Raw genomic sequence first — 24476 nt, 5'->3', positions numbered from 1 at the left:
GGGCAAAGGGAGGCCTGAGAGGCCCCTGAGGGCCCCAGCAGCTGGTGACGCGGCTGGGGTGTGGAAGCTCTGGCAGCCCTCCAGGTCATCAGCACCCTGGGGTTTGGAGAAGTGGCCCAGGCCAGTTGGGCAACTTGAGCACAGGCCAGGCTCAGCCTAGTCACTGACCACCCACTCTAGAGCTAGAGGTGCCAGACAGGGGGAAGTTGGAGGGAGGAGGCTCCAGGACTCAGGAGACCCCAGAATCCTAGACCCTTCAGGGAATGTGGGGTGGGTCCAAGCCAAGAGGGCAGGGTTTGAGGGTTTGGACGATGTTGTCTGGAGCGCCTCGCCCCCTGCCCTCCCCCTTCTTAGAGAGGAAAATATACCAGCTGGTCTCAGCGGGCTTTGCTCCCACTAAGCCAAACCTCCTACCCAGATTCTGATTTCATCATTGGAAAAAAAAAAAAAAGACCTGGGGCTCCAGGAAGGCGGTGAGAGAGGCCAGGAGGAGGCTGGATGGAGCAGTGGGGAATCTGGACCCCACAGAGCAGAGAGGTCCTTTCTGGCCTCAGTTTGCCACCTAGGAAATGGCTTTGGGTCTTGTCTTGTATTGTCTTGCCTTTTTTCTCTTTTATTTATTTTTCCCTTCCCCTCCCTTCCCCTCCCTTCCCCTCCCTTCCCCTCCCCTCCCCCTCCCTCCCTCTCCCTCTCCCTCTCCCTCCCCTCCCCTCCCCTCCCCCTCCCTCCCTCTCCCTCTCCCTCTCCCTCCCCTCCCCTCCCCTCCCTTCCTTGAAACAGAGCTTTGCTCTCTTGCCCAGCCAGGAGTTCAGTGGTGCAATCATAGCTCATTGCAGCCTCAAGCTCCTGGGTTCTGGCTATCCTCCTGCTTCAGCCTCCTGAGTAGCTAGGACTATAGGCACACGCAACCATGCCTGGCTAATTTCTTAAATTTTTTTGTAGACCTGGGATTTTGTTATGTTGCACGGCTTGTCTGGAATGCCTGGCCTCAATAGATCCTCACACCCTGAACTCCCGAAATGCTGGAATTACAGGGCTGAGCCTCCGCACCTGGCAAGGTGCTGTTTTGAGTGGTATGCCCCCGGGAAGCCTGGTGTTGAATAACTCCACACCTTCAGCCTCATCCTCAAAAAAACAGGACTTGGGCAAAGTCCTCCCAGAGCTGAAGAGCCCCGGCATTTTGGGGGCGGGAGGGGGAGGGCAAAGGGGCTCCAGTGAGGAACCCACCTGAGGCTCCAGTGAGGCCTAGGCCCATGAAACCGAGGAGGCCAATCCCGTCCTGATAAAGACAAGGCAACCAAGTCTCAAAGTCCCACAGCCAATGAATGGAACAGCCAGGGGAGAAGCCAGGAGCTGGGAAGACTTTATGCTTCCAACCACCAAAGCCCTGTGGTGGGGGCCCTCACACGGCCTGAGAAAATCAGCAACACACATTCCACACAACTGTTTTTTTCCAAGGGCCAATTTATGATGATTATTATTATTTTGAGATGGATTCTCGCTCTGTCGCCCAGTCTGGAGTGCAGTGGCGCAATCTCGGCTCACTGCAACCTCTGCCTCCCAGGTTCAAGCAATTCTTGTGTCTCAGCCTCCCGAGTAACTGGGATTACAGGCATGCACCAATCAAGCCTGGCTAGTTTTTGTATATATATATATTTTTTTTTTTAATATGGAATGCTTCATGAATTTGCGTGTCATCCTTGTGCAGGGGCCATGCTAATCTTCTCTGTGTCGTTCCAATTTTAGTATATGTGCTGCCGAAGTGCGCATGATTTTTGTATTTTTTGTAGAGATGGGGTCTCACCATGTTGGCCAAGCTGGTCTCAAACTTCTGACCTCAAATGGTCCACCCGCCTCAGCCTCCCAAAGTGCTGGGATTATAGGTATGAGCCACCGCCCCCGGCCCAAGTGCCAATTAAAAAACAAAAAACTTTACTATTATTTTTATTTAAGGAACAAGGTCTCACTCTGTCGCCCAGACTGGAGTGTGGTGGTGAGATCATAGCTCACTGCAGCCTCTAACTCCTGAGCTCTAGTCATCCTCCCATCTCAGCCTCCTGAGTAGCTGGGAGTACAGGTGTGCACCACCAATACATATAGATAGATGATAGGTAGGTAGGTAGGTAGATAGATAGATAGATAGATAGATAGATAGATAGATAGATTTGTTTGTTTGTGATGGAGTCTTGCTCTGTCACCCAGGCTGGAGTGCAGTGGCGCCATCTCGGCTCACTGCAACCTCCACTTCCCAGGTTCAAGCGATTCTCCTGCCTCAGCCTCTTGAGCAGCTGGGACTACAGGCACATGCCACCACACCCGGCTAATTTTTGTATTTTTAGTAGAGACAGGGTTTCACCAGAAAAAAAAAAAAAAAAACTTGTTTTTTTTGTTTTTTTTTTTTGTTTTTTGAGACGGAGTCTCTCTCTGTCGCCCAGTGGCACGATCTCAGCTCACTGCAAGCTCCGCCTCCTGGGTTCACACCATTCTCCTGCCTCAGCCTCCCAAGTAACTGGGACTACAGGCACCCGCCACCACGCTTGGCTACTTTTTTGCCTTTTTCGTAGAGACGGGGTTTCACCGTGTTAGCCAGGGTGGTCTTGATCTCCTGACCTCGTGATCCGCCTGCCTCAGTTTCTCAAAGTGCTGGGATTAGAGGTGTGAGCCATAGCGCCCGGCCAAAACTTATTTGCTTTATATTTTCGCTTTCCCCTGGACCTGCCAGCCTGATTCCTTTTCCCTAATTAGGAGTCCACAACTAATGCTTATTGAACATTTACTATAGCCCAGAGGTACAGCTTCTCAGCAAACCAATGGGTCCTATTAGTATCCTCATTTTATAGCTGAGTAAACAGAGGTACAGACAGGTGGTGTGACTTGGCCAAGGTCTCACAGCTTAACTGATAGAGCCACATTTTTTCTTTCTCGTTTTTATTATTATTTAAAATTTTTATTTTATTTTTTTTTAGAGACAAGATCTCGTTCTGTCACCCAGGCTGGGATGAAGTGGCATGATCACAGTTCACTGCAACCTTGAACTCCTGGGCTCAAGCAATTCTCCCGCCTCGGCCTCCTGAGTAGCTGTAATCCCAGCACTTTGGGAGGCTAAAGAGGGTGGATTGCTTGAGCCCAGCAGTTTGAGAACACCCCGGGCAACATGACGAAACCCCATCTCTACAAAAAATATAGTAGCTGTATACCAGCTACTCGGGAGGCTGAGCCTGGGAGGTCAATGCTGTAGTGAGCTGTGATCGCAACACTATACTTCAGCCTAGGTGCAGGAGTGAGACCCTGTCTCAAAACATACACACACAGCCTGGCAGAGGCATGCACTGTTGAAGGTGCTAACATGGAAGAGAACAACAGTGAAAGGCCAGGCGCTGGGCCTCATGGTAGCACTCAAACTCCGGGAGCCAGCTATGCCTGAAGCCAGCCCATCGATTCCCGATGTCGCTGAAGAGTTACAATCAGGTTTTCAGCCACTCGAAACAGAAAGAGACCAAACTTACCCAGGGGAGGGACGAATGGATTCAGCCTGCTGATATGGCAATGGGAAGTAGGGTTCATGGAAAGGGGAAAGGTGGGACCGTGCAAGAGTGAGTGGGAACACGACCCATTCCAGGGAACAGACAGCAGATCATCGGGGTGGCTGTCATGCAAAATTTATAAGGGGTCATGGTGAGGTCATGGTGCCACCTTTCAGTTGCAAGAGAAAGGGAGAAGCCGTGACTATTGTGAAAGAAAAATAGAATCTCAGGACCCCAGATTCACTAGGCCAAAGGGAAAGTTAAGCTGGGAAACTGAGGCATCAGTCCTGTCTTCCTTTTGTTCCCAGATTGCTGTAATTTTCCAACCCCGTATCATAGCTTAATTAATTAATTAATTAATTTTTTTCTGAGACAGAGTCTTGCTCTGTTGCCCAGGCTGGAGTGCAGTGGCACGATCTTGGCTCACCGCAACCTCCGCCTCCCGGGTTCAAGTGATTCTCCAGCCTCAGCCTCCCAAGTAGCTGGGACTACAGGCACGTGCCACCACACCTGGCTAATTTTTTGTATTTTTAGTAGAGACGGGGTTTCACTGTGTTAGCCGGGATGGTCTCAATCTCCTGACCTCGTAATTCACCCACCTCGGCCTCCCAAAGTGCTAAGATTACAGGCGTGAGCCACCATGCCCGCCCATTTTAAAATTTAATTTAATTTATTATTTTTTTTGAGATGGAGTCTCATTCTGTTGCCCAGGCTGGAGTACAGTGGTGAGATCTCAGCTCACCGCAATCTCCACCTCCTGAGTTCATGAGATTCTTGAGCCTCAGCCTCCCAAGTAGCTGGGATTACAGGTGCCTGCCACCACACCTAGTTAATTTTTATATTTTTAGTAGAGACGGGGTTTTGCCATGTTGGTCAGGCTGGTCTTGAACTCCTGACCTCAGGTGATCTACCCGCCTCTGCCTCCCAAAGTGCTGGGATTACAGGTGTGAGCCACCGCGCCCGGCCAACACTGGATTATATCATGAAGGGAGAATCCAAAGGCTTCATGCAGGATCGGTGAGGACCACTGAAGGGTCTAAGCAGCGGAGTGACACAATCAAGTTTGTGTTGTTAGAAGCTTCTGCACTCTGACACATTTGCTGGTGGGTGTGGAAGTTGGTACAGCCTCCCTGGAAAGTCATTAGGCAAAAGGCCTTAATCTTAGATCCTCCCACACCCTTTGACACAGCAGTTCTTCTCTGAGGGATTTATTCCACGGCTATTGTCTTGCATGTGAAAAATCACCACAGCCCTGCTTGCAGTAGCAAAAGACTAGAAGCAAATTAAGTACATATCAGGAAGGAACTAGCAAAATATGTTATGGCCCATTCATGTTATGGAACACTAGGCAGCTGTAGAAAAGAATGAGCCACACCTACAGGCATCATACTGGCATGCTGGTAAATATTTGACCAGGCTGGGCATGATGTACTTGCAGCATTTTGGGGGGCCGAGGTGGGAGGATGGCTTGAGCCCAGGAGTTTGAGACCAGCCTGGGCAACGTAGCAAGACCCCTGTCTCTACAAAAAATACAAAAATTTGGCTGGGTGTGGTGGCTCACGCCTGTCATCCCAACACTTTGGGAGGCCGAGGTGGGCAGATCACCTGAGGCCAGGAGTTCAAGACCAGCCTGGCCAATGTGGCAAAACGCTGTCTCTAGTAAAAATATAAAACTTAGCCAGGTGTGGTGGTACAGGCCTGTAATCTGAGCTGTTTGGGAGGCTGCAGCATGAAAATCGCTTGCATCCCAGAGGTGAAGGTTGCAATGAGCCGAGATCACACCATTGCACTTCAACCTGGGTGACAGAGCTAGACTCTGTCTCAAAGAAAATACAAAAATTAGCTGGGTGTGGTGGCACATGCCTATAGTCCCAGCTACGCAGGAGGCTGAAGTGAGAGGATCGCTTGAGCCCAGGAGGTCAAGGTTGCAGTAAACTCTGATTGCACCACTGCACTCCAGCCTGAGTAACAGAGCAAAACCATCCATATATATATATATGAGATATATATAAAATATATATTATATATAATATATATTTTATATATATCTCATATATATATATATAATTTTTTTTTTTGAGGTGGAGTCTTGCTCTGTTGCCCAGGCTGGAGTGCAGTGGCGCAATCTCGGCTCACTGCAAGCTCTGCCTCCCGGGTTCACGCCTTCTCCTGCCTCAGCCTCCCGAGTAGCTGGGACTATAAGCGCCCGCCACCATGCCCGGCTAATTTTTTGTATTTTTAGTAGAGATGGGGTTTCACCGTGTTAGCCAGGATGGTCTCAATCTCCTGACCTTGTGATCTGCCCACCTTGGGCTCCCGAAGGGCTGAGATTACAGGCATGAGCCACTGAGCCCAGCCAATTTACTCTTAAGGAAAAAGGTGCATCAGCCTAGGCAATATAATGCGATACTGTCTGCACAAAAAAATTTTTTTTTTTTCTTAAGACAGAGTCTCATTCTGTCTCCAGGCTGGAGTGCAGTGGTGCAATCTTGGCTCACTGAAACTTCCGCCTGCTGGGTTCAAGCTATTCTCCTGCCTCAACCTCCGGAGTAGCTGGGATTACAGGCATGCACCACCACGCCCAGCTAATTTTTGTATTTTTTTTTTTTAGTAGAAACGGGGTTTCACCAGGTTGGCCAGCATGGTCTCGATCTCTTGACCTTGTGATCCGCCCGCCTCTGCCTCCCAAAGTGCTGGGATTAAAGGCGTGAGCCACTGCGCCGGCAAAAGTTTTTAATAAATTATCCAGGTGTCATGGACTTTAGCCTCAAGTGCATGGCCGCTGCCATTGACTGTGTGGACCAGACCATGGAGCATATGCGCTCGAGCGTGGAGCACATTCACCCTGCCATTGAACGCATGGGCCTGAACGTGGAGCATATGGTGCTTGCAGGCATGGAGGCTGGCCTGGGGCACATGGGCCCCATGACGGATCACATGGTCACTGGCCTAGAGCACATGGGCGCCAAGAGCCTCGCATGCATGGGCCTGGCCATGGGTGGTAGTGGCAGTGCCAGCTTTGACTGTGCCATCAATATGGAGTGTAACAACTTTGGAAGCTTTGCAGGTTCCTTTGGCAGAGCGGGAGACCATGCTCCTGGGAGTGGCCAGGACCCAGTCCTCTTTCTTGGCCATCTTCACACTCTGTGACCCCCACTATTGCCCACATGGTAAGGCTGGAGTCTATCCCAGCTCCAAACCCTCTCAGCTCAACTGCCTACTGACCATGCCCAGTGAGCTACCCAACAGGACTCTCAAATTAATCACATCCAGAGGAGATGACCACCTTCCCCCAGCCCAGCTCATTTTCCACCTTCAACTCATCACAGTGACCATGGGTGGTCTCAGCCCCTCAGCCAGAAACCTGGAGTCCTTGGACTCAGTCACCTCGCCTCCCACACTGAAATGGCTTCTGCGTACTTAGCTACTGCATTTAGATGTTCTTTTTTTGTTTTTTGGTTTTTTTTGCTTTGAGACATACCAGATATTTGTAAGAAATCTCCCATTCAGTTTTACACGGAAGATGCTAAAGGACAAATTCAACCAGTGTGGCCACATGCTGCAGACTGACATCAAAATGGAGAACGGGAAGTCCAAGGGGTGCATTGCAGTGTGGTTAAGTTCGGATAGCCAGAGGTGGCTGAGAGAGTCCGCCAGATGATGAACGGCATGAAGCTGAGTGGCCAAGATTGATGTTCGAATAAATAGAAATGCTTAAGCAGTTGCCTTTTTAAAACATCAATACCAGACCTCTGAATTTGTTGTCTTTTTTTTTTTTTTTTTTTTTTTTTTTGAGACAGGGTTTCGCTCTTGTTGCCCAGGCTGGACTGCAATGGTGCGATCTCAGCTCTCCGCAACCTCCGCCTCCAGGGTTCAAGCACTACTCCTGCCTCAGCCTCCTGAGTAGCTGGGATTACAGGTATGCTACCACGCCTGGCTAATTTTGTATTTTTAGTAGAGACAGAGTTTCTCCGTGTTGGTCAGGCTGGTCTTGAACTCCTGACCTCAGGTGATCCGCCCGCCTTGGTCTCCCAAAATGCTGGGATTACAGGAATGAGCCACTGCACCCGGCCCTCTTGCTAACCATTTTATTTTTTCCTTCTTTTTTTTTCAGACACGGTCTCACTCTGTTGCCCAGGCTGGAGTATAGTGGTGCAATCTCAGCTTATTGCAACCTCTGCCTCCTAGGTTCAAGCGATTCTTGTGCCTCAGCCTCCCAAGTAGCTGGGACCACAGGCATGTGCCCCCACACCTGGCTAATTTTTGCATTTTTAGTAGAGATGGGGTTTCACCATGTTGACCAAGCTGGTGTCAAACTCCTGACCTCAAGTGATCCACCCACCTCGGCCTCCCAAGTGCTGGGATTACAGGCGTGAGCCACCACACCGGCTTTTTTTTTTTTTTTTTTTTTGGAAACAGAGTCTTGCTCTGTCGCCCAGGCTGGAGTGCAGTGGCGCGATCTCAGTTCACTGCAAGCTCTGCCTCCCGGGTTCACGCCGTTCTCCTGCCTCAGCCTCCCAAGTAGCTGGGACTACAGGCACCCGCCACCACGCCCGGCTAATTTTTTGTATTTTTAGTAGAGACGGGGGTTTCAGTGTGTTAGCCAGGATGATCTTGATCTCCTGATCTTGTGATCCGCTCACCTCGGCCTCCCAAAGTGCTGGAATTACAGGTGTGAGCCACCGCACCTGGCCTTTCTTTTTCCTTTTTTTTTTTTGAGACAGAGTCTCGCTCTGTAGCCCAGGATCGAGTGCAGTGGCACGATGTAGGATGTAGGCTCACTGCATGCTCCGCCTCCCAGGTTCATGCCCTTCTCCTGCCTCAGCCTCCAGAGTAGCTGGGACTACAGGTGCCTGCCACCACGCCCAGCCAATTTTTTTTTTTTTTTTTTTTGTATTTTTAGTAGAGACAGAGTTTCACCATGTTAACCAGGATGGTCTCGATCTCCTTACCTTGTGATCTGCCTGCCTCGGCCTCCCAAAGTGTTGGAATTATAGGCATGAGCCACCATACCTGGCAGCATTTTTTTTTTTAATTTAACATTTTAATTTTTTTTTTTTTTTTTGGAGACGGAGTCTCACTCTGTTGCCAGGCTGGAGTGCAGTGGCACAATCTCGGCTCACTGCAACCTCCAACTCCCTGGTTCAAGTGATTTTCCTGCCTCAGCCTCCCAAGTAGCTGGGATTATAGGCACATGTCACCACATCCAGCTAATTTTTATTTTTTATTTTTAGTAGAGACGGGGTTTCACCATGTTGGCCAGGATGGTCTTGAACTCCTGGCTTCATGATCCGCCCGCTTCAGCCTCCCAAAGTGCTGGGATTACAGGTGTGAGCCACCACGCCTGGCCAATCATTTTATTATTTATTTATTTATTTATTTTTGAGACAGTCTTACTCTGTTGCCTAGGCTGGAGTGCAGTGGTGCAATCTCAACTCACTGCAAACTCCATCTCTCGGGTTCAAGCAATTCTCCTGACTCAGCCCCCCAAGTAGCTATACTGTAGGCACCCACTGCTACACTGGGCTAATTTTTTTTGTATTTTTAGTTTTGCCATGTTGGTCAGGCTGGTCTCAAACTCCTAACATCAGATGATCCAACCACCTCGGCCTCTCAAAGTGCTAGGATTACAGGTGTGAGCCACCACAGCAGACCACTTGTTAACCATTTTAATTTGTTGACTGGATGTATAAAGATGTTTAAAAAGCTTGAACCCAGTGAGACAGAGGTTGCAGTGAGCCAGAGGTGGTGCCATTGTGCTCCAGCTGGGCGACAAGAGCAAAAGTCCATCTCAAAAAAAAAAAAGTTAAAAAAACATCAGTTGCTCTTTAGGCTAATTTAATTACTTGTTTAATGACTGGGGTTCCATCTGACTGTTTGCATTGAGATTGCACTGTGTGCAATTTTTTTTTTTTTTGTAGTTATGGCATCTTCTTGATATTGAATATGAGTTTGATAATAAATACTGGTTCCTAAAAAAAAAATTAGCCAGGTGTGCTGGGGCACACCTATAGTCCTAGCTACTTAGGAGGCTGAGATGGGAGGGTGGCTTGAGCCCAGGAGTTGGAGGAAGCAGGTGAGCCCGAATTGTGCCACTGCACTGCCGCCTGGGTGACAGAGAGAGAGAGAGAGACACAGACAGACAGACAGACAGAGATAGAAAGACCCTGTCTCAAAAATAAATAAATGAGGCATGAGGCTGGGCAAGGTAGCTCACACCTGTAATCCCAGCACTTTAGTAGAGAACCCCGTCTCTACTGAAAATACAAAAATTAGCTGCACATGGTTGTGTGAGCCTGTAGTCCCAGCTACATGGGAGGCTGAGGCAGAAGAATTGCTTGAACCCAGGAGGCAGAGGTTGCAGTGAGCTGAGATCGCCCCACTGCACTCCAGCATGGGCAACAGAGCAAGACTCCGTCTCAAAAAAAAAAAAAAAAAACTAGCTGGGCATGGTGGCAAGCACCTGTAATCCCAGCTACTTGGGAGGCTGAGGCAGGAGAATCGCTTGAACCTGAGAGGTGGAGGTTGCAGGGAGCCGCGATAATGCCATTGCACTCCAGCCTGACTGACAAGAACGAAACTCTGTCTCAAATAAACGAGTAAATAAAATACATGAAAGTTGCAGACACATGTGAATGGCCTGGGCAGCATTTCTCCACCTGTGCTTGCATTTGGTAGACAGTCTGGGACTCTCTGTGGGAGAAAACACGAGAAACCGGCCCCTCTGCTGGTTCCCCACCTGGCCTGGCTCTCCTATTCTCTACCCTGCACGCTCATGCCTGGAAACCTGCCTCTCCTCTGAGCCTCCCTCACAGCAGCCCGGCCCACGTGGCATTTGATCTGCCCACTTCAGAGCCTCCACCTCCGGCCTACAGCCCATCAGAGGCAGCTGGAGCCGGGCATCCTCCCCACATGGGCCTTTGAGGATGAGATGAAGGAAGCTGAGCGGAGGTCCCGGTGCCTCCCAGGAGGGGCCTGGAGGGGAGGGAATAGGGGAGAGGAGAAGGTTTTTCCACTGTGTCCCCTCCTGTGACTGTAGAAATGAGCCTTGTGACTTTAATTACCTATGAATATTTTTTGAAGTGTTCTATAAAAAGTGCCTGCCTCGGGCTACTGTGGGGAGCAGGGAAGGAGGAGGGTGAGTCCAGGCATGAGGAGGCCTGGGCGGTGACCCGGGAGTGGGGACGGCCGAGGCTGCCAAGCAGTCACAGCCTGTTCCAGAAGGCCCCATGGTGGAATGCTGTGCAGAAAGTCCTTAGAAGGCTCTGGCCGGGGAGGCCTGTCCCTCAGCACCCTCCTCTCCAAGCCAACTTGAGGGTTTCCCAGAAAGACATCTCCTCCATCACCTCTGCCCCTACCCAAAAAGATCCCCAAATGTCCGGTGGATAAAAACTCTTCATCTTTCCTTCACGCTAGGTCTGTAAGTGTGGGAGCTGACTCACATCTGGCCCTCCACCTCCACCCTTCTCCTCTCTCCTCCCCGCCTCCTCCTCTCTCACTTGTGTCCTCTCTCTTCCTCTCCCTCCTCTCCATCCTCCCCTCCTATCCTTCCTCCTCCCTCCAAACCCTCCTCCTCCCACTGCCTCTCCTGCCCTCCCTCCTTCCAGGGAGACACAACCTCCTCCAGGGCTCCCCAAACACCAACCCTCTCTTTGCTCCATACTTTTGCCCATGCTGTTCCTGGTAGATTTCATTTGAATTTCTCTGATGATTTGTGACGTTGAGCATCTTTTCGTGTGCATTGTGGGTCATTTGTATGTCTTCTTTGCAGAAATGTCATTCAAGTCCTTTGCTCATATTTGAATTGGGGTGCCTGGAACTCTCTGCCCCCCCGCCCCCACCGCTCCCTGCCTCTTCACCAAACCCTGTTTTCTCCTGGGGATCTTGGATCCTTCCTTCATCTAACAAATATTTGCCAGATGTCAACTCTGCGTCAGGCACCCTGCCAGGGGTTGGGGAACACAGGGTGAGGAGAGGCTGCATCGTAGTGGAGAAGGCAGGAAATAAAGGAGTCAACAGAGACTGCAAACAAGGGAATATTTTCTCTTCTTTTTTTTTTTCTTTTTCTACAGCATTCATGGGCTTGCTTTAAAAGCTTGCTTGCTTTTTTATTATTCATTTATTTATTTTTGAGACAGGGTCTCATTCTGTCGCCCAGGCTGGAGTGCAGTGGCGTGATATGCACTCACTGTCACGTCTGCCTCTAATTCTTTTTTTTTTTTTTTGAGATGGAGTCTCGCTCTGTCGCCCAGGATGGAGTGCGGTGGCCGGATCTCAGCTCACTGCAAGCTCCGCCTCCCGGGTTCACGCCATTCTCCTGCCTCAGCCTCCCCAGTAGCTGGGACTACAGGCGCCCGCCACCTCGCCCGGCTAGTTTTTTGTATTTTTTAGTAGAGACGGGGTTTCACCGTGTTAGCCAGGATGGTCTCAATCTCCTGACCTCGTGATCCGCCCATCTCAGCCTCCCAAAGTGCTGGGATTGCAGGCTTGAGCCACTGCGCCTGGCCCAATTCTTTAAAAAAATTTTTTTTAATTTAAAAAACTTTTGGCCAGGTGTGGGGACTCACGCCTGTAATCCCAGCACTTTGAGAGGCCGAGGCAGGCGGATAACTTGAGGTCGGGAGTTTGAGACTAGTCTCGCCAACATGGTGAAACCCCATCTGTACTAAAAATACAAAATTAGCCAAGCACGGTGGCACACACCTGTAATCCTAGCTACTTGGGAGGCTGAGGCAGGAGAATCACTTGAACCCTAGAGGCAAAGGTTGCAGTGAACCGAGATCACACCATTGCACTCCAGCCTGGGCAATAAGAGTGAAACTCTGTCTCAAAAAAAATAAAAATAAAAAACCCTTTCATTTTCATTTTACTTTTATATTTTATTTATTTATGCATTTATATATGTGTGTATGTACGTATCTATTTAGTTTTGAGATGGAGTCTTGCTCTGTCGCCCAGGCTGGAGTGTGTGCCACCACACCCAGTTATTTTTTTTTTTTTTGTATTTTTAGTAGAGATAGGGTTTCACCATGTTGGCCAGGCTGGTCTGGAACTCCTGATCTTAGGTGATCCGCCTGTCTCGGCCTCCCAATACAGGCATGAGCCACAGTGCCTGGCCCACTTTTATATTTTTTAATTTAAATCTAATAGAGACAGGGGTTTCCTTATGTTGTCTATGCTGGTTTTAAACTCCTGGCCTTAAGTGATCCACCTGTCTTGGCCTCCCAAAGTGCTGGGATTACAGGCGTGAGCCATGGCACCTGGTCTCCATCTGATTCCTAAACACTTAAGTTCATTCTCACGTCTGATTCATTGCACTTGCTATTTCTTCTGCCAGCTTCTGTCTTCTCAGTCCCTCACCAGGGAGGTTCCTTGTCCTCCTTCAGATTGCAGATGAATTCTTCTTGCAGCTCTGAGCTCTTTTAAAAACATTTATTGGCCGGGTGCGGTGGCTCAGGCCTGTAATCCCAACATGTTGGGAGGCCGAGATGGACGGATCACGAGGTCGGGAGTTCGAGACCAACGTGGCCAACATGGTGAAACCCCATCTCTACTAAAAATGCAAAAACTAGCTGGGCATGGTGATCACGTGCCTGTAATCCCAGCTACCCGGGAGGCTGAGGCAGGAGAATCACTTGAATCCGGGAGGCAGAGGTTGCAGTGAGCCGAGATTGTACCACTGCACTCCAGCCTGGGCAACAGAGCAAGACTCCGTCTCAAAAAAAAAAAAAAAAAATGTCTTGGCCAGGTGCAGTGGCTCAAGCCCATAATCTCAGCACTGTGGGAGGCTGAAGCAGGAGGATCACTTGAGCCCAGGAGTTTAAGATCAGTCTGGGCAACCTACTGAGACCTCATCTCTACAAAAAAATCAAAAAATTAGCTAGGCATGGTGGCGGGTGCCTGTAATCCCAACTACTCGGGAGGCTGAGGCAAAAGAATTGCTTGAACCCAGGAGGTGGAAGTTGTAGTGAACCGAGATCATACCACTGCACTCCAGCCTGGGCGACAGAGCGAGATTCCATCTCAAAATAAATAAATCAATAAGAATGAAAAGAATTAGAAGGAACAGTGTGCCTGGATTCAAGGGATTGCAGGGAAGTGTCATCAGATGTTGCTGAAGAGGTAGGTCAAGATGGGCATCATAGACTCTGTGAAGAACTTGAGAACCTCCTCTTCCAGGAAGCCCTTCTTGACTGCATCAGCTAGGTTTTCCCATCCCAGCCCTGTGCCCACTAGGTTGTTGCTCTCGGGGCACTGGCCTATCTGCTCCACTGGCCTGTAAGCCCTGTGAGGGCCAGGCCAGTCACCACTATGTCCTCAGCATCACCTAACACAGGCCTGAGCACACAGGAGGTGATCAGTAAATGCCCAGGTCATTCTGGCACTGCCAGCTAACCCCAAGAAGCATCCCTTGCTCTGCCTCCCCGCCACCCACCCCTATTCCTGGGCGTAGCACCAGGGATTCCTGAGTTCCCGGTTTGGCCACTCACGTTGGTTTCAGCCTAGCCTCTTTCATCCCATCCTCAAAGGCCCATGTGGGGAGGAGGCCTGGCTCCAACTGCCTCTGATGGGCTGCAGGCCGGAGGTGAAGGCTCTGAAGTGGGCAGATCAAACGCCATGTGGATCAGGCCGTCGTCGGACCGGCTGAGAAACGCAGGTTCCCAGGCATGAGTGTGCAGGGTGGAGAACGGGAGAGCCAGGCCAGGTGGGGACCAGCAAAGGGGCCCATATGTTCACCCGTCTTTATAATAACACAAATTCCAATTGTTGATTCATTACGGCCAGGTGCAGGGTTAATTTTGTTTGTTTGTTTTTGTTTTGTTTTTTTTTTTGAGACAGGGTCTCACTCTGTCACCCAGGTTGGAGTGCTGTGGTAACATCATGGCTCACTACAGGCGTGTGCTACCATGCCTGGTTTATTATTTTTAAAAATGTTTTGTAGGCCGGGCACGGTGGCTCACACCTGTAATCCCAGCACTATGGGACGCTGAGGCGGATGGATCACCTGAGGTCAGGAGTTCAAGACCAGCATGGCCAACATGGTGAAACCCCGTCTCTACTAAAAATACAATAATTAGCCTGGTGTGGTGGCGGGCACCTGGAGTCTCAGCTACTCAGGAGGCTGAGGCAGAAGAATTGCTTTTACCTGGGAGGAGGAGGCTGCAGTGAGCCAAGATCGCGCCACTGCACTCCAGCCCGGGTGACATCACGAGACTCTGTCTCAAAAAAGAAAAAAATGTTTTGTAGAAACAGGATCTCACTATGTCACCCAGGCTGGAGTGGAGGCACAGCTGTAGCTCAATCCAGCCTCGAACTGCTGAGCTCAAGTGATCCTCCCACTTCAGCCTCAGAGTGCTGAGATTATAGGAATGAGCCACCACGCCCAGCTAAGAGTCAATTCTTTTGATAGAAAGGTCAGAAGAGCAGGGAAGCTCAAACAGCAGGTTCACGTGCTGATGGGAATGATCTGGATTTCTAGATTCTAGAAGAGAAGCAAGAGGGGAAAGTAGCTGGATTGTTGTTGCTGAGTAGGCAAGAGGGGAACCATCCCCAGGCTCAAGAGGAGGAGAGGTCTTGAGAAAGAGTGTGAGGTGGCCAGGCGCGGTGGCTCACACCTGTAATCCCAGCACTTTGGGAGGCCAAGGCGGGTGGATCACGAGGTCAGGAGATCGAGACCATCCTGGCTAACACGGTGAAACCCTGTCTCTACTAAAAAAAAATGCAAAATAGCCAGGCATGGTGGCAGGCACCTGTAGTCCCAGCAACTCAGGAGGCTGAGGCAGGAGAATTGCTTGAACCTGGAAGGCAGAGGTTGCAGTGAGCGGAGATCGCACCATTGCACTCCAGCCTGGGCTACAAGAGTGAGACTCCCTCTCAAAAAAAAGAAAAGGAAGGAAGGAAGGAAGGGAGGGAGGGACAGAGGGAAGGAGGAAGGGAGGGAGGTATAAGGCACTCTGAGAGGCTGAGGCGGGCGGATCACTTGAGGCCAGGAGTTCCAGACTAGCCTGGCCATCATGGCGAAACCCCCTCTCAACTAAAAATACAAAAATTAGCTGCTCGTGGTGGTGTGTGCCTGTAGCCCCAGCTACTCTGAGGCACGAGAATCACTTGAACCCAGGAGGCAGAGGTTGCTGTGGGTAGAGATCACACCACTCCACTCCAGCCTAGGTGACAGAAAAAAAAAACAAAAAACAAAGAGAGTATAAGTCTGGACGCAGTGGCTCATGCCTCTAATCCCAGCATTTTGGGAGGCGGAGGCTTTCAAATCACTTGAGGCCAGGCGTTTGAGACAAGCCTGGCCAACATAGCGAGACCTCATGTCCACTTAAAAAAAAAATACAAAAAATTAGCTGGGCGTGGTGGCACACACCTGTAATCCCAGCTACTTGGGAGACCAAGGCATGAGAATCACTTAAAACAGGGAGGCGGAGTTTGCAGTGAGTTGAGATCGCACTGTTGTACTCCAACCTGGGTGACAGACTGAGACTCTTTCTCAAAAAAAAAAAGAAAAAAAAAGAAAGAAAGAGTATAGTTCAGCCGGGCACAGTGGCTCATGCCTGTAATCCCAGCATTTTGAGAGGCTGAAGTGGGAGGATGCCTTGAGCCCAGGAGTTTGAGACCAGCCTGGGAAACATGGCCAATCCCCGCGATATGATTTGGGTGTGTGTCCTAACCCAAATCTCATATAGAATTGCAATACTCAGCCGGGCGTGGTGGCTCACACTTGTAATCCCAGCACTTTGGGAGGCCGAGGCAGGAGGATCATTTGAGCCCAGGAGTTGGAGACCAGCCTGGGCAACATATGAAGAGTCTCTACAAAAAATTTTTAAAAATTAGCAGGGCATGGTGGCACACACCTGTAGTCTCAGCTACTCGGGAGGCTGAGACAGGAGAACTGCTTGAACCCAGGAGGCTGAGGTTGCATTGAGCCATGATCAGGCCACTGCACTCCAGCCTGCACCACAGAGCCAGATCCTGTAGGGAAAAAAAAAAAAAAAAGGAAACCTCCAGAGCAGTAAGGTAATAAATAAATCTGTCTCCTATGGAGCCACTAAGTATATGGTCATTTGTTACAGGAGCAATAAGAAACCAATACCCTTGGCTGGGCACGGTGGCTCACCCTTGTAATCCCAGCACTGTGGGAGGCTGAGACAGGCGGATCATCTGAGGTCAGGAGTTCGAGACCAGCCTGGCCAACATGGAGAAACCCATCTCTACTAAAATACAAAAAAAATTAGCCGATTTTAGTGGTGGGTGCCTGTAACCCCAGATTCGAGAGGCTGAGGCAGGAGACTCATTTGAACCCAGGAGGCAGAGGTTGCAGTGAGCCGAGATCACACCACTGCACTCCACCCTGGGGGACAAGAGCAAGACTTTGTCTCAAAAAAAAGAAACAAAAAACAAAACCCAGTCACAGTGTGCATGGAATAGAGGAAGAGCGGGTGGAAGATGAGGTCAGACAGGGAACAGGGAGCTTGTGAGTTGTGGTGAAGACGTCTTTTAGTGAGTGTGGCAGGAACCGCAGGAGGGATTTGAGGAGGGGAGTGACATCACGTCACTTCTGTCAAAGGATTCTGCTGCTGTATGGGGACCTTTCTGTTGGGGACAAGGCCAGAAGCAGTGAGGAGGTGACTGTAATTGTCTAGGTGAGAGAGATCGTGACTAGAGTAGCTGTGGGGGGTCAGACTTTGTTTTTGTTTTTGTTGGGGTGCAGTCTCACTGTGTCTTGCCCAGGCTGGAGTGTAATGGTGCGATCACGACTCACTGCAGCCTCCATCTCCTGGGTTCAAGCGATTCTCCTATCTCAGCCTCCCGAGTAGCTGGGATTACAGGCATGTGCCACCATGCCCGGCTAATTTTGTATTTTTTAGTAGAGACAGGGTTTCACCATGTTGGCCAGGCTGATATTGAACTCCTGACCTCAGATGATCCACCTGTCTTGCCTTGGCCTCCTAAAGTACTGGGATTACAGGTGAGAGCCATGGCGCCCGGCCTTTGGGGGTCTGACTTTGGGCGCCTTTTGAAGGTCAACAGGATTTCCCACTGGATGGGATGTGGGGTGTGAAAGCAGAGAGGAGCCGGGCGCGGTGGCTCAAGCCTGTAATCCCAGCACTTAGGGAGGCCGAGACGGGCGGATCACGAGGTCAGGAGATCGAGACCATCCTGGCTAACACGGTAAAACCCCGTCTCTACTAAAAATACAAAAAACTAGCCGGGCGAGGTGGCGGGCGCCTGTAGTCCCAGCTACTGGGGAGGCTGAGGCAGGAGAATGGCGTGAACCCGGGAGGCGGAGCTTGCAGTGAGCTGAGATCCGGCCACTGCACTCCAGCCCGGGCTACAGAGCAAGACTCCGTCTCAAAAAAAAAAAAAAAAAAAAAGAAAGCAGAGAGGAGTTATGAGCCCTTTCTAAGTTTCTAGACGGCATGCTTGAACAGACGATGGTTTCTCTGCCGCTCAAGGAAATTAGGCTACTCACGGCCCTAAGGGTGTAACTGCACACACGAAGTGTACTACTGTGCTATGTTAATTAAAGCGGATGTTGTCAGCCGAGTTGGAGACATCCTGGGGGAGGAAAGGTCGGGCTGACCCTGGTTAACTTCAGGCAGGTATCGGGCACGCAGCCAATGTCATCTTCCGCCTCTCGTTCTCCCTCTGGGCTGGGCCTGCCTCTTCCTTCCCCAGCTGGCAAATAAATCATCTCTCCCATTTCCGCCTCGAATTCATTCTCACTCAGGTTTAATGAGGCTCCCACACCCTCCAGCCAGGTGTGTCTTCACCCAGTCGCTGATAACTACAAATAGGTTATATTTCAACTCTTCTGAGTATGCTGTGAGGTAGAGATCCAATTTCCTGCTGCTTGTGCAGAAGAGGAAGACTGTCTCACAAACAAAAAGAAAAACCAAAACAAGTATTTTAGGCCGGGCGCAGTGGCTCACACCTGTAATTCCAGCACTTTGGGAGGCTGAGGCAGGAGGCTGAGCTGGAGCTCAGTAGTTTGAGACCAGCCTCAGAAACATAGGGAGACCCCTGTCTCTGCTAAAAATTTTAAAAATCAGCCTAGCGTGGTGGTGCATGCTGTAGTCCCAGCTACTAGTGAGACTGAGGCAGGGGTGATGGCAGTGGCTGCTGTCATTATGCCGGCTGCAGCAGGGAGGTGCGGCTGGGGCTACACACTCCATGGAACCGGTGGAAGCTCTGCCCCTTCTGAGCTGTGGCGGGAGTTCCCCAGGTGCCACTGTAGCCGCCCAAACCGCCACTGTGGATTGACTGTGCTCTTGCGGGGTCCAGGAGTAGACAGGGTCTGCCCTCCCGGGTGCAGCTGCAGCGGGCCACCCATGGCTGCCAACCTGGGCCTCCTGCTCCACAGAGTGGGCAGGAGCCAGAGACAAGTGGGAGCCCCGCCCCTTCCAAGTTGGCAAGGCAGGAGCTCCCCGGATGCAGTTCTGGCCGCCCTCCGAGGCTCAGGACTTGGGCCTCTCTGTAGCCTACACTCTCAGGGGCCGGGAAGGCTCCCCCAATCTCTGTAGGCTCCCGGGTGTGTGCTCCTGCTGCCTGGCCTCTCTTCTCTCCCAGCACCAGCTCTGATCTGGGATCGGGGTTGGGGTCCCGTCCTGGGGCCATGAATGGCAGCGGGAGGCAGACAGATTCCTGGGCAGAAGTTGGGAGTGGGGGGTCCCTGGTAAGGCCCCACCTTCTTGCCAGGGACGGCCTGAAGGTTGAGGGCCAGGCTGCCAATCCCACAGACAAGAGGGGGGACTTGTGCCTCCTCGGGGCCCACCCATGGCGGCCCATGGACCAACCAGCACATACTTCCTCCTCTATGAGGTCCATAAAAGCCCCAAGCTCCACCAGTGCAGGGCAGAGGGCAGAGGGCAGAGGACAGAGGGCAGAGGACAGAGGACAGAGGGACAACGGGATGACCAGCTGCACAGAGGAGCTACATTCTCTGCTGAGAGCTTCAGAGACCTGCAGAGACGCCTAAATGACCTGCCTGCAGAGAGGAGCCACCCCCTCCAGGGACTCGTCTCTGCTGAGAGCCGAACACTCGATGGGGTGACCTGCCTACTGAGAGGAGCTACCCACCGTCGGTCTCCTCTGAGCTGTTCTAAGACTAAATAAAGCTCCTCTTCCTCTTCCTCACCCTTTACTTGTCTGCATACCTCATTCTTCCTGGACACAGGACAAGAACTTGGGGAAAGGCACTGCAGCTACAGAGGTTTATGGGAAGAAAATCTACACCCCAAAGATCCCGTAACAGGAAGGTCACTTGAGCCCGGGAGGCGGAGGCTACAGTGAGCTGAGATTGCACCACTGCACTCCATCCTGAGTGAGAGCAAGGCCCCATCTCAAAAAAAACAAAACAAAACAAAATAGCCCAAATATTTTATAATAAAAAAAACTTATGACTGGCCGCAGTGGCTCACACTCGTAATCCCAGCACTTTGGGAAGCCAAAGTGGGCAGATCACTTGCAGTCAGGAGTTCAAGACCAGCCTGACCAACATGGTGAAACCCCGTCTCTACTAAAAATACAAAAATTAGCTGGGTGTAGTGGTGTGTGCCTGTAATGCCAGCTACTGAGGAGGCCGAGGCATGAGAATTGCTTGAACTCAGGAGGCAGAGGTTGCAGTGAGCCAAGATCACACCATTGCACTCCAACCTGGGCAAGTGAAGCTGTGTCTCAAAAAAAAAGAAAAAAAAAAATCGTGACCAGCCTGGCCAACATGGTGAAACCTCATTTTTACTAAAAATAACAAAAACTTAGCCCAGCGTGGTGCTGTGCACCTGTAATCCCAGCTACTTGGGAGGGTGAGGCGAGAGAATCACTTGAACCAGGAGGCGGAGGTTGCAGTGAGCCAAGATTGTGCCACTGCACTCCAGCTTGGACAACAAAGTGAGACTCTGTCTCCAAAAATAAATAAATAAATAAATAAATAAATAAATAAATAAAATAAAATTTATTGAGACCGAGCCTTGCTCCATCGCCCAGGCTAGAGTGCAGTGGTGTAATCACAGCTCACTGTAGCCTCTATCTCCTGGCCTCCAGTGATCCTCCTGCCTCAGCCTCCCAAGTAGCTGCACCTAGCCCTCTGGGTTTTTTTTTTTCTGTTAATGTGCTTATCTAATCTTTATTCTATTTTTTTTCTTAATCCCCAATGGGATAGTATGCTTTGTCTAACCTTATGTAAATGCCATGCTTTCCTCTTTGCTAAGGCTGAATAATGAGCTGGATTTCTGGTTGGGCAAGCTTCTCTCATGTTTGTCTTCAAAATTATTTTGCCTTTTCTCAGAGCTTCATTTTCCTACATATATTAGTTTTCAAGGACTGCTATAAACAAGTACCACACTGGATTGATTAAACAACAGAAGCTTATTGTCTCACAGTTCTGGAGGCTAGACGTCCAAAACAAGGTGTCGGCAGGGTTTGTTCCTTCTGGGGCTGTGAGGGAGAATCTGTTCCTGGCTGCTTCTTTGGCTTGTAGCCACCTTCTCCCTGTGTCTCTTCACTTTGTCTTCTCTCTGTCCATGCCTGTCTGTGTCCAGATTTCTCCTACATTTTTATTTTGAGATGGGATCTCACTCTGTCACCCAGGCTGGAGTTCAGTGGTGTGATCTCGGCTCACTGCAACCTCTGCCTCCCAGGCTCAAGTGATTCTCCTGCCTCAGCCTCCTGAGTAGCTGGGATTACAGGCGCACGCCACCATGCCTGGCTAATTTTTGTATTTTTAGTAGAGATGGGTGTCACCATATTGGCCAGGCTGGTCTCTAACTCCCGACCTCAGGTGATCTGCCCGCCTTGGCCTCCCAAAGTGCTGGGATTGCAGGTGTGAACCACCATGCCCAGCCTAACATATCTTTTTTTTTAAGTGGGACACAATTCAACACATAACATTACGTAAACTTGGAAATCAGCTTAAATGTAGAAAGACTTTTTGTGAGGGGAAGGGGTAGATATTAATCAGAATTGCCTAAAATAGATAAATCTCCTGAAGTCAGGAGTTTGAGACCAGGCTGGCCAACATGGCAAAACCCCGTCTCTACTAAAAATACAAAAATTAGCTGGGCATGGTGGCACACACCTGTAATCCCAGCTACTCGGGTGACTGAGGCAGGAGAATCACTTGAACGCAGGAGGCGGAGGTTACAGTGAGCGGAGATCTTGCTACTGTACTCCACACTGGGTAACAGAATAAGATTTCATCTCAAAAAAACAAAAAAGAAAAGAGAAAAGATAAATCTCAGTCCATTTCCTGAAATTATTTCCTGCTTCTTTTTCTATTTTTTTAATTATTATTTTTTAAAAAATTGTAGAGACTGGATCTTGGTGTGTTGCCAGGCTAGTCTTGACCTCCTGGCTCAAGCCTCCGAGTAGCTGGGACTACAGGCACTTTGTCCTCAAAGTTCCCTCCCCTCACCAGGCGCGGTGGCTCACACCTATAATCCCTCCTGCTTCCATCTCCAAAAGTGCTGGGATTACAGGCATGAGCCTCCATGCCCAGTGTTTTTCTTACCTTTTAGAGACAGATCTCTCTTAAACATCTGTGCCCCTTAAAGTAAATGGGGGTCAGGTGTGGTGGCTCACATCTGTAATCCCAGGATTTTGGGAGGCCAAGGCAGGTGGATCACTTGAGACCAGCAGTTTGAGACCAGCCTGGCCTCAAAAATACAAAAATTAGCCAGGCGTAGTGGCACACGCCTGTAATCCCAGCTACGGGGAGGCTGAGGCACGAGAATTGCTTGAACCTGGGAGGCAGATGTTGCAGTGAGCTGAGATCGTGCCACTGCACTCCAGCCTGGGCAACCGAGTGAGACTCTCTCTCAAAAAATAAAATAAAATAAAATAAAATAAAATAAAATAAAATAAAATAAAATAAAATAGGCCGGGCGCAGTGGCTCACACCTGTAATCCCAGCACTTTGGGAGGCCAAGGCGGGTGGATCATGAGGTCAGGAGATCGAGACCACAGTGAAACCCTGTCTCTACTAAAAATACGAAAAAATTAAAAAAAAAAAAAAGAAAAAAATTAGCCAGGCATGTTGGCGAGCACCTGTAGTCCCAGCTACTCAGGAGGCTTAGGGAGGAGAATGGCGTGAACCCGGGAGATGGAGCTTGCAGTGAGCCGAGATCACGCCACTGCACTCCAGCCTGGGCGACAGAGCAAGACTCCGCCTCAAAAAATAATAATAAAATAAAATAAAATAAAAATAAAGTGAATGGGAAGACACAGAGTCTAGCACTCTAGAAATCTGGGTTCTGGTCTCATCTGCCCATTGTGTGTCCTTGGGCAAATGATCTTCCTTATCTGCAAAGAGGAGATAATACTCAGAATTGCAGTGCCACTTCACAGCATCATTACAAGATTAAATGGGATTATGCCTTTAATCCAAAGATTAAATGGGATTATGCCTTTAAAAGCCTTGGAAGCTGCTGGGCCTAGAGCAGGAGCTCCCCCTAACAGTTCAGAAGCTTCCTTGAGGCTGGGCTCAGTGGCTTACACCTGTAATCCCAGCACTTTGGGAGGCTGAGGTGAGCAGATGATTTGAGCCCAGGAGGTTGAGACCAGCCGGGGCAACATAGTGAAACCCCATTTCTACTAAAAAATACAAAAATTAGCCGGCCTGGTGGCAGATGCCTTAATCCCAGCTACTTGGGAGGCAGAGGTAGGAGAATCGTTTGAACCCAGGAGGTGGAGGAGGTTGCAGTGAGCTGAGACCACGCCATTGCGTGATCTCAAGCTTGGAGAACAAGAGTGAGACCTTTCAAAACAAAACAAAACAAAAAAAGTTTGCCAGGCGCGGTGGCTCACGCCTGTAATCCCAGCACTTTGGGAGGCCGAGGCGGGCGGATCGCGAGGTCAGGAGATCAAGCCCATCGTGGCTAACGTGGTGAAACCCCGTCTCTACTAAAAATACAAAAAAATCAACCCGGCGTGGTGGCAGGCACCTGTAGTCCCAGCTACTCAGGAAGCTGAGGCAGGACAATGGCGTGAACCCGGGAGGTGGAGCTTGCAGTGAGCCGAGATCGCACCACTGCACTCCAGCCTGGGCGACAGCACGAGACTCTGTCTCAAAAAAAAAAAAAAAAAAAAAAAAAAAAAAAAAAAAAAAGCAGGATGCAGGATACACGTACAGAATGTGCAGGTTTGTCACATAGGTATATGTGTGCCATGGTGGTTTGCTGCACCTGTTGACCTGTCCTCAAAGTTCCCTCCCCTCGCCCGATCCTTTTTATTTATTTATTTATTTATTTATTTATTTTTTGAGATAGGGTCTCGCTGTCTCCCAGGCTAGAGTGCAGTGGTGTGATCACAGCTCACTGCAGTCTCACCTCCAACTCTTGGACTCAAATGATCCTCCCACCTCAGCCTCCCAAGTAGCTGGGACTACAGGCAGGAACCACCGTGCTTGGCTAATTTAATTTAATTTTTATTTATTTATTTATTTCAGAGAGACAGGGCCTTGCTATTTTACTCACGCTGGTCTCAAACTCCTCGGCTCAAATGATCCTCCTGCCTCAGCCTCCCAAAGCTGGGATTAGACATGAGCCACTATACCCAGCCCAGAACATTTTTATCACCCAAAAATGAAACTCCACAAACATTAAGCAAACATTCCCTGCTCTCTTCCCCAGCCTCAGGCAACCATTAATCTACGGTCTGTCTCTGTGCTGTACAGTTCATGTGAATGGAATCCTATGCTAGATAGCCTCTTGTGTCTGGTTTCTTTCACTGAGCATCACATCTTCAAATTTCACTCATGCTGCAGCATGTGTCAATGCTGGGTTTCTTTTTTTTTTTTTTTTTTTTTTGAGACAGAGTCTTGCTCTGTCGCCCAGGATGGAGTGCAGTGGCCAGATCTCAGCTCAATGCAAGCTCCGCCTCCCGGGTTTACGCCATTCTCCAGCCTCAGCCTCCCGAGTAGCTGGGACTACAGGCGCCCGCCACCTTGCCCAG

The 24476-nt window shown here is 49.9% G+C and overlaps 1 non-coding gene and 1 pseudogene across 1 annotated transcript; one reads left to right on the top strand and one right to left on the bottom strand.

Moving 5' to 3' along the window:
• Positions 1–1663: 1663 nt before the first annotated feature.
• On the bottom strand, positions 1664–1768 carry LOC119621804 (U6 spliceosomal RNA). Its single transcript, XR_005238407.1, has one exon. It is a non-coding gene; the product is annotated as a U6 spliceosomal RNA (small nuclear RNA).
• Positions 1769–6278: 4510 nt separating this feature from the next.
• LOC103234924 (heterogeneous nuclear ribonucleoprotein M-like) lies at positions 6279–7242 on the top strand (annotated as a pseudogene).
• Positions 7243–24476: the final 17234 nt, after the last annotated feature.

Source organism: Chlorocebus sabaeus, chromosome 6 (genome assembly GCF_047675955.1).
Source record: "Chlorocebus sabaeus isolate Y175 chromosome 6, mChlSab1.0.hap1, whole genome shotgun sequence".
NCBI lineage: Eukaryota > Metazoa > Chordata > Mammalia > Primates > Cercopithecidae > Chlorocebus > Chlorocebus sabaeus.
The sequence above is the reverse complement of the archived record's forward strand: the minus strand, read 5'-3'. Positions and strand labels throughout refer to the sequence as shown.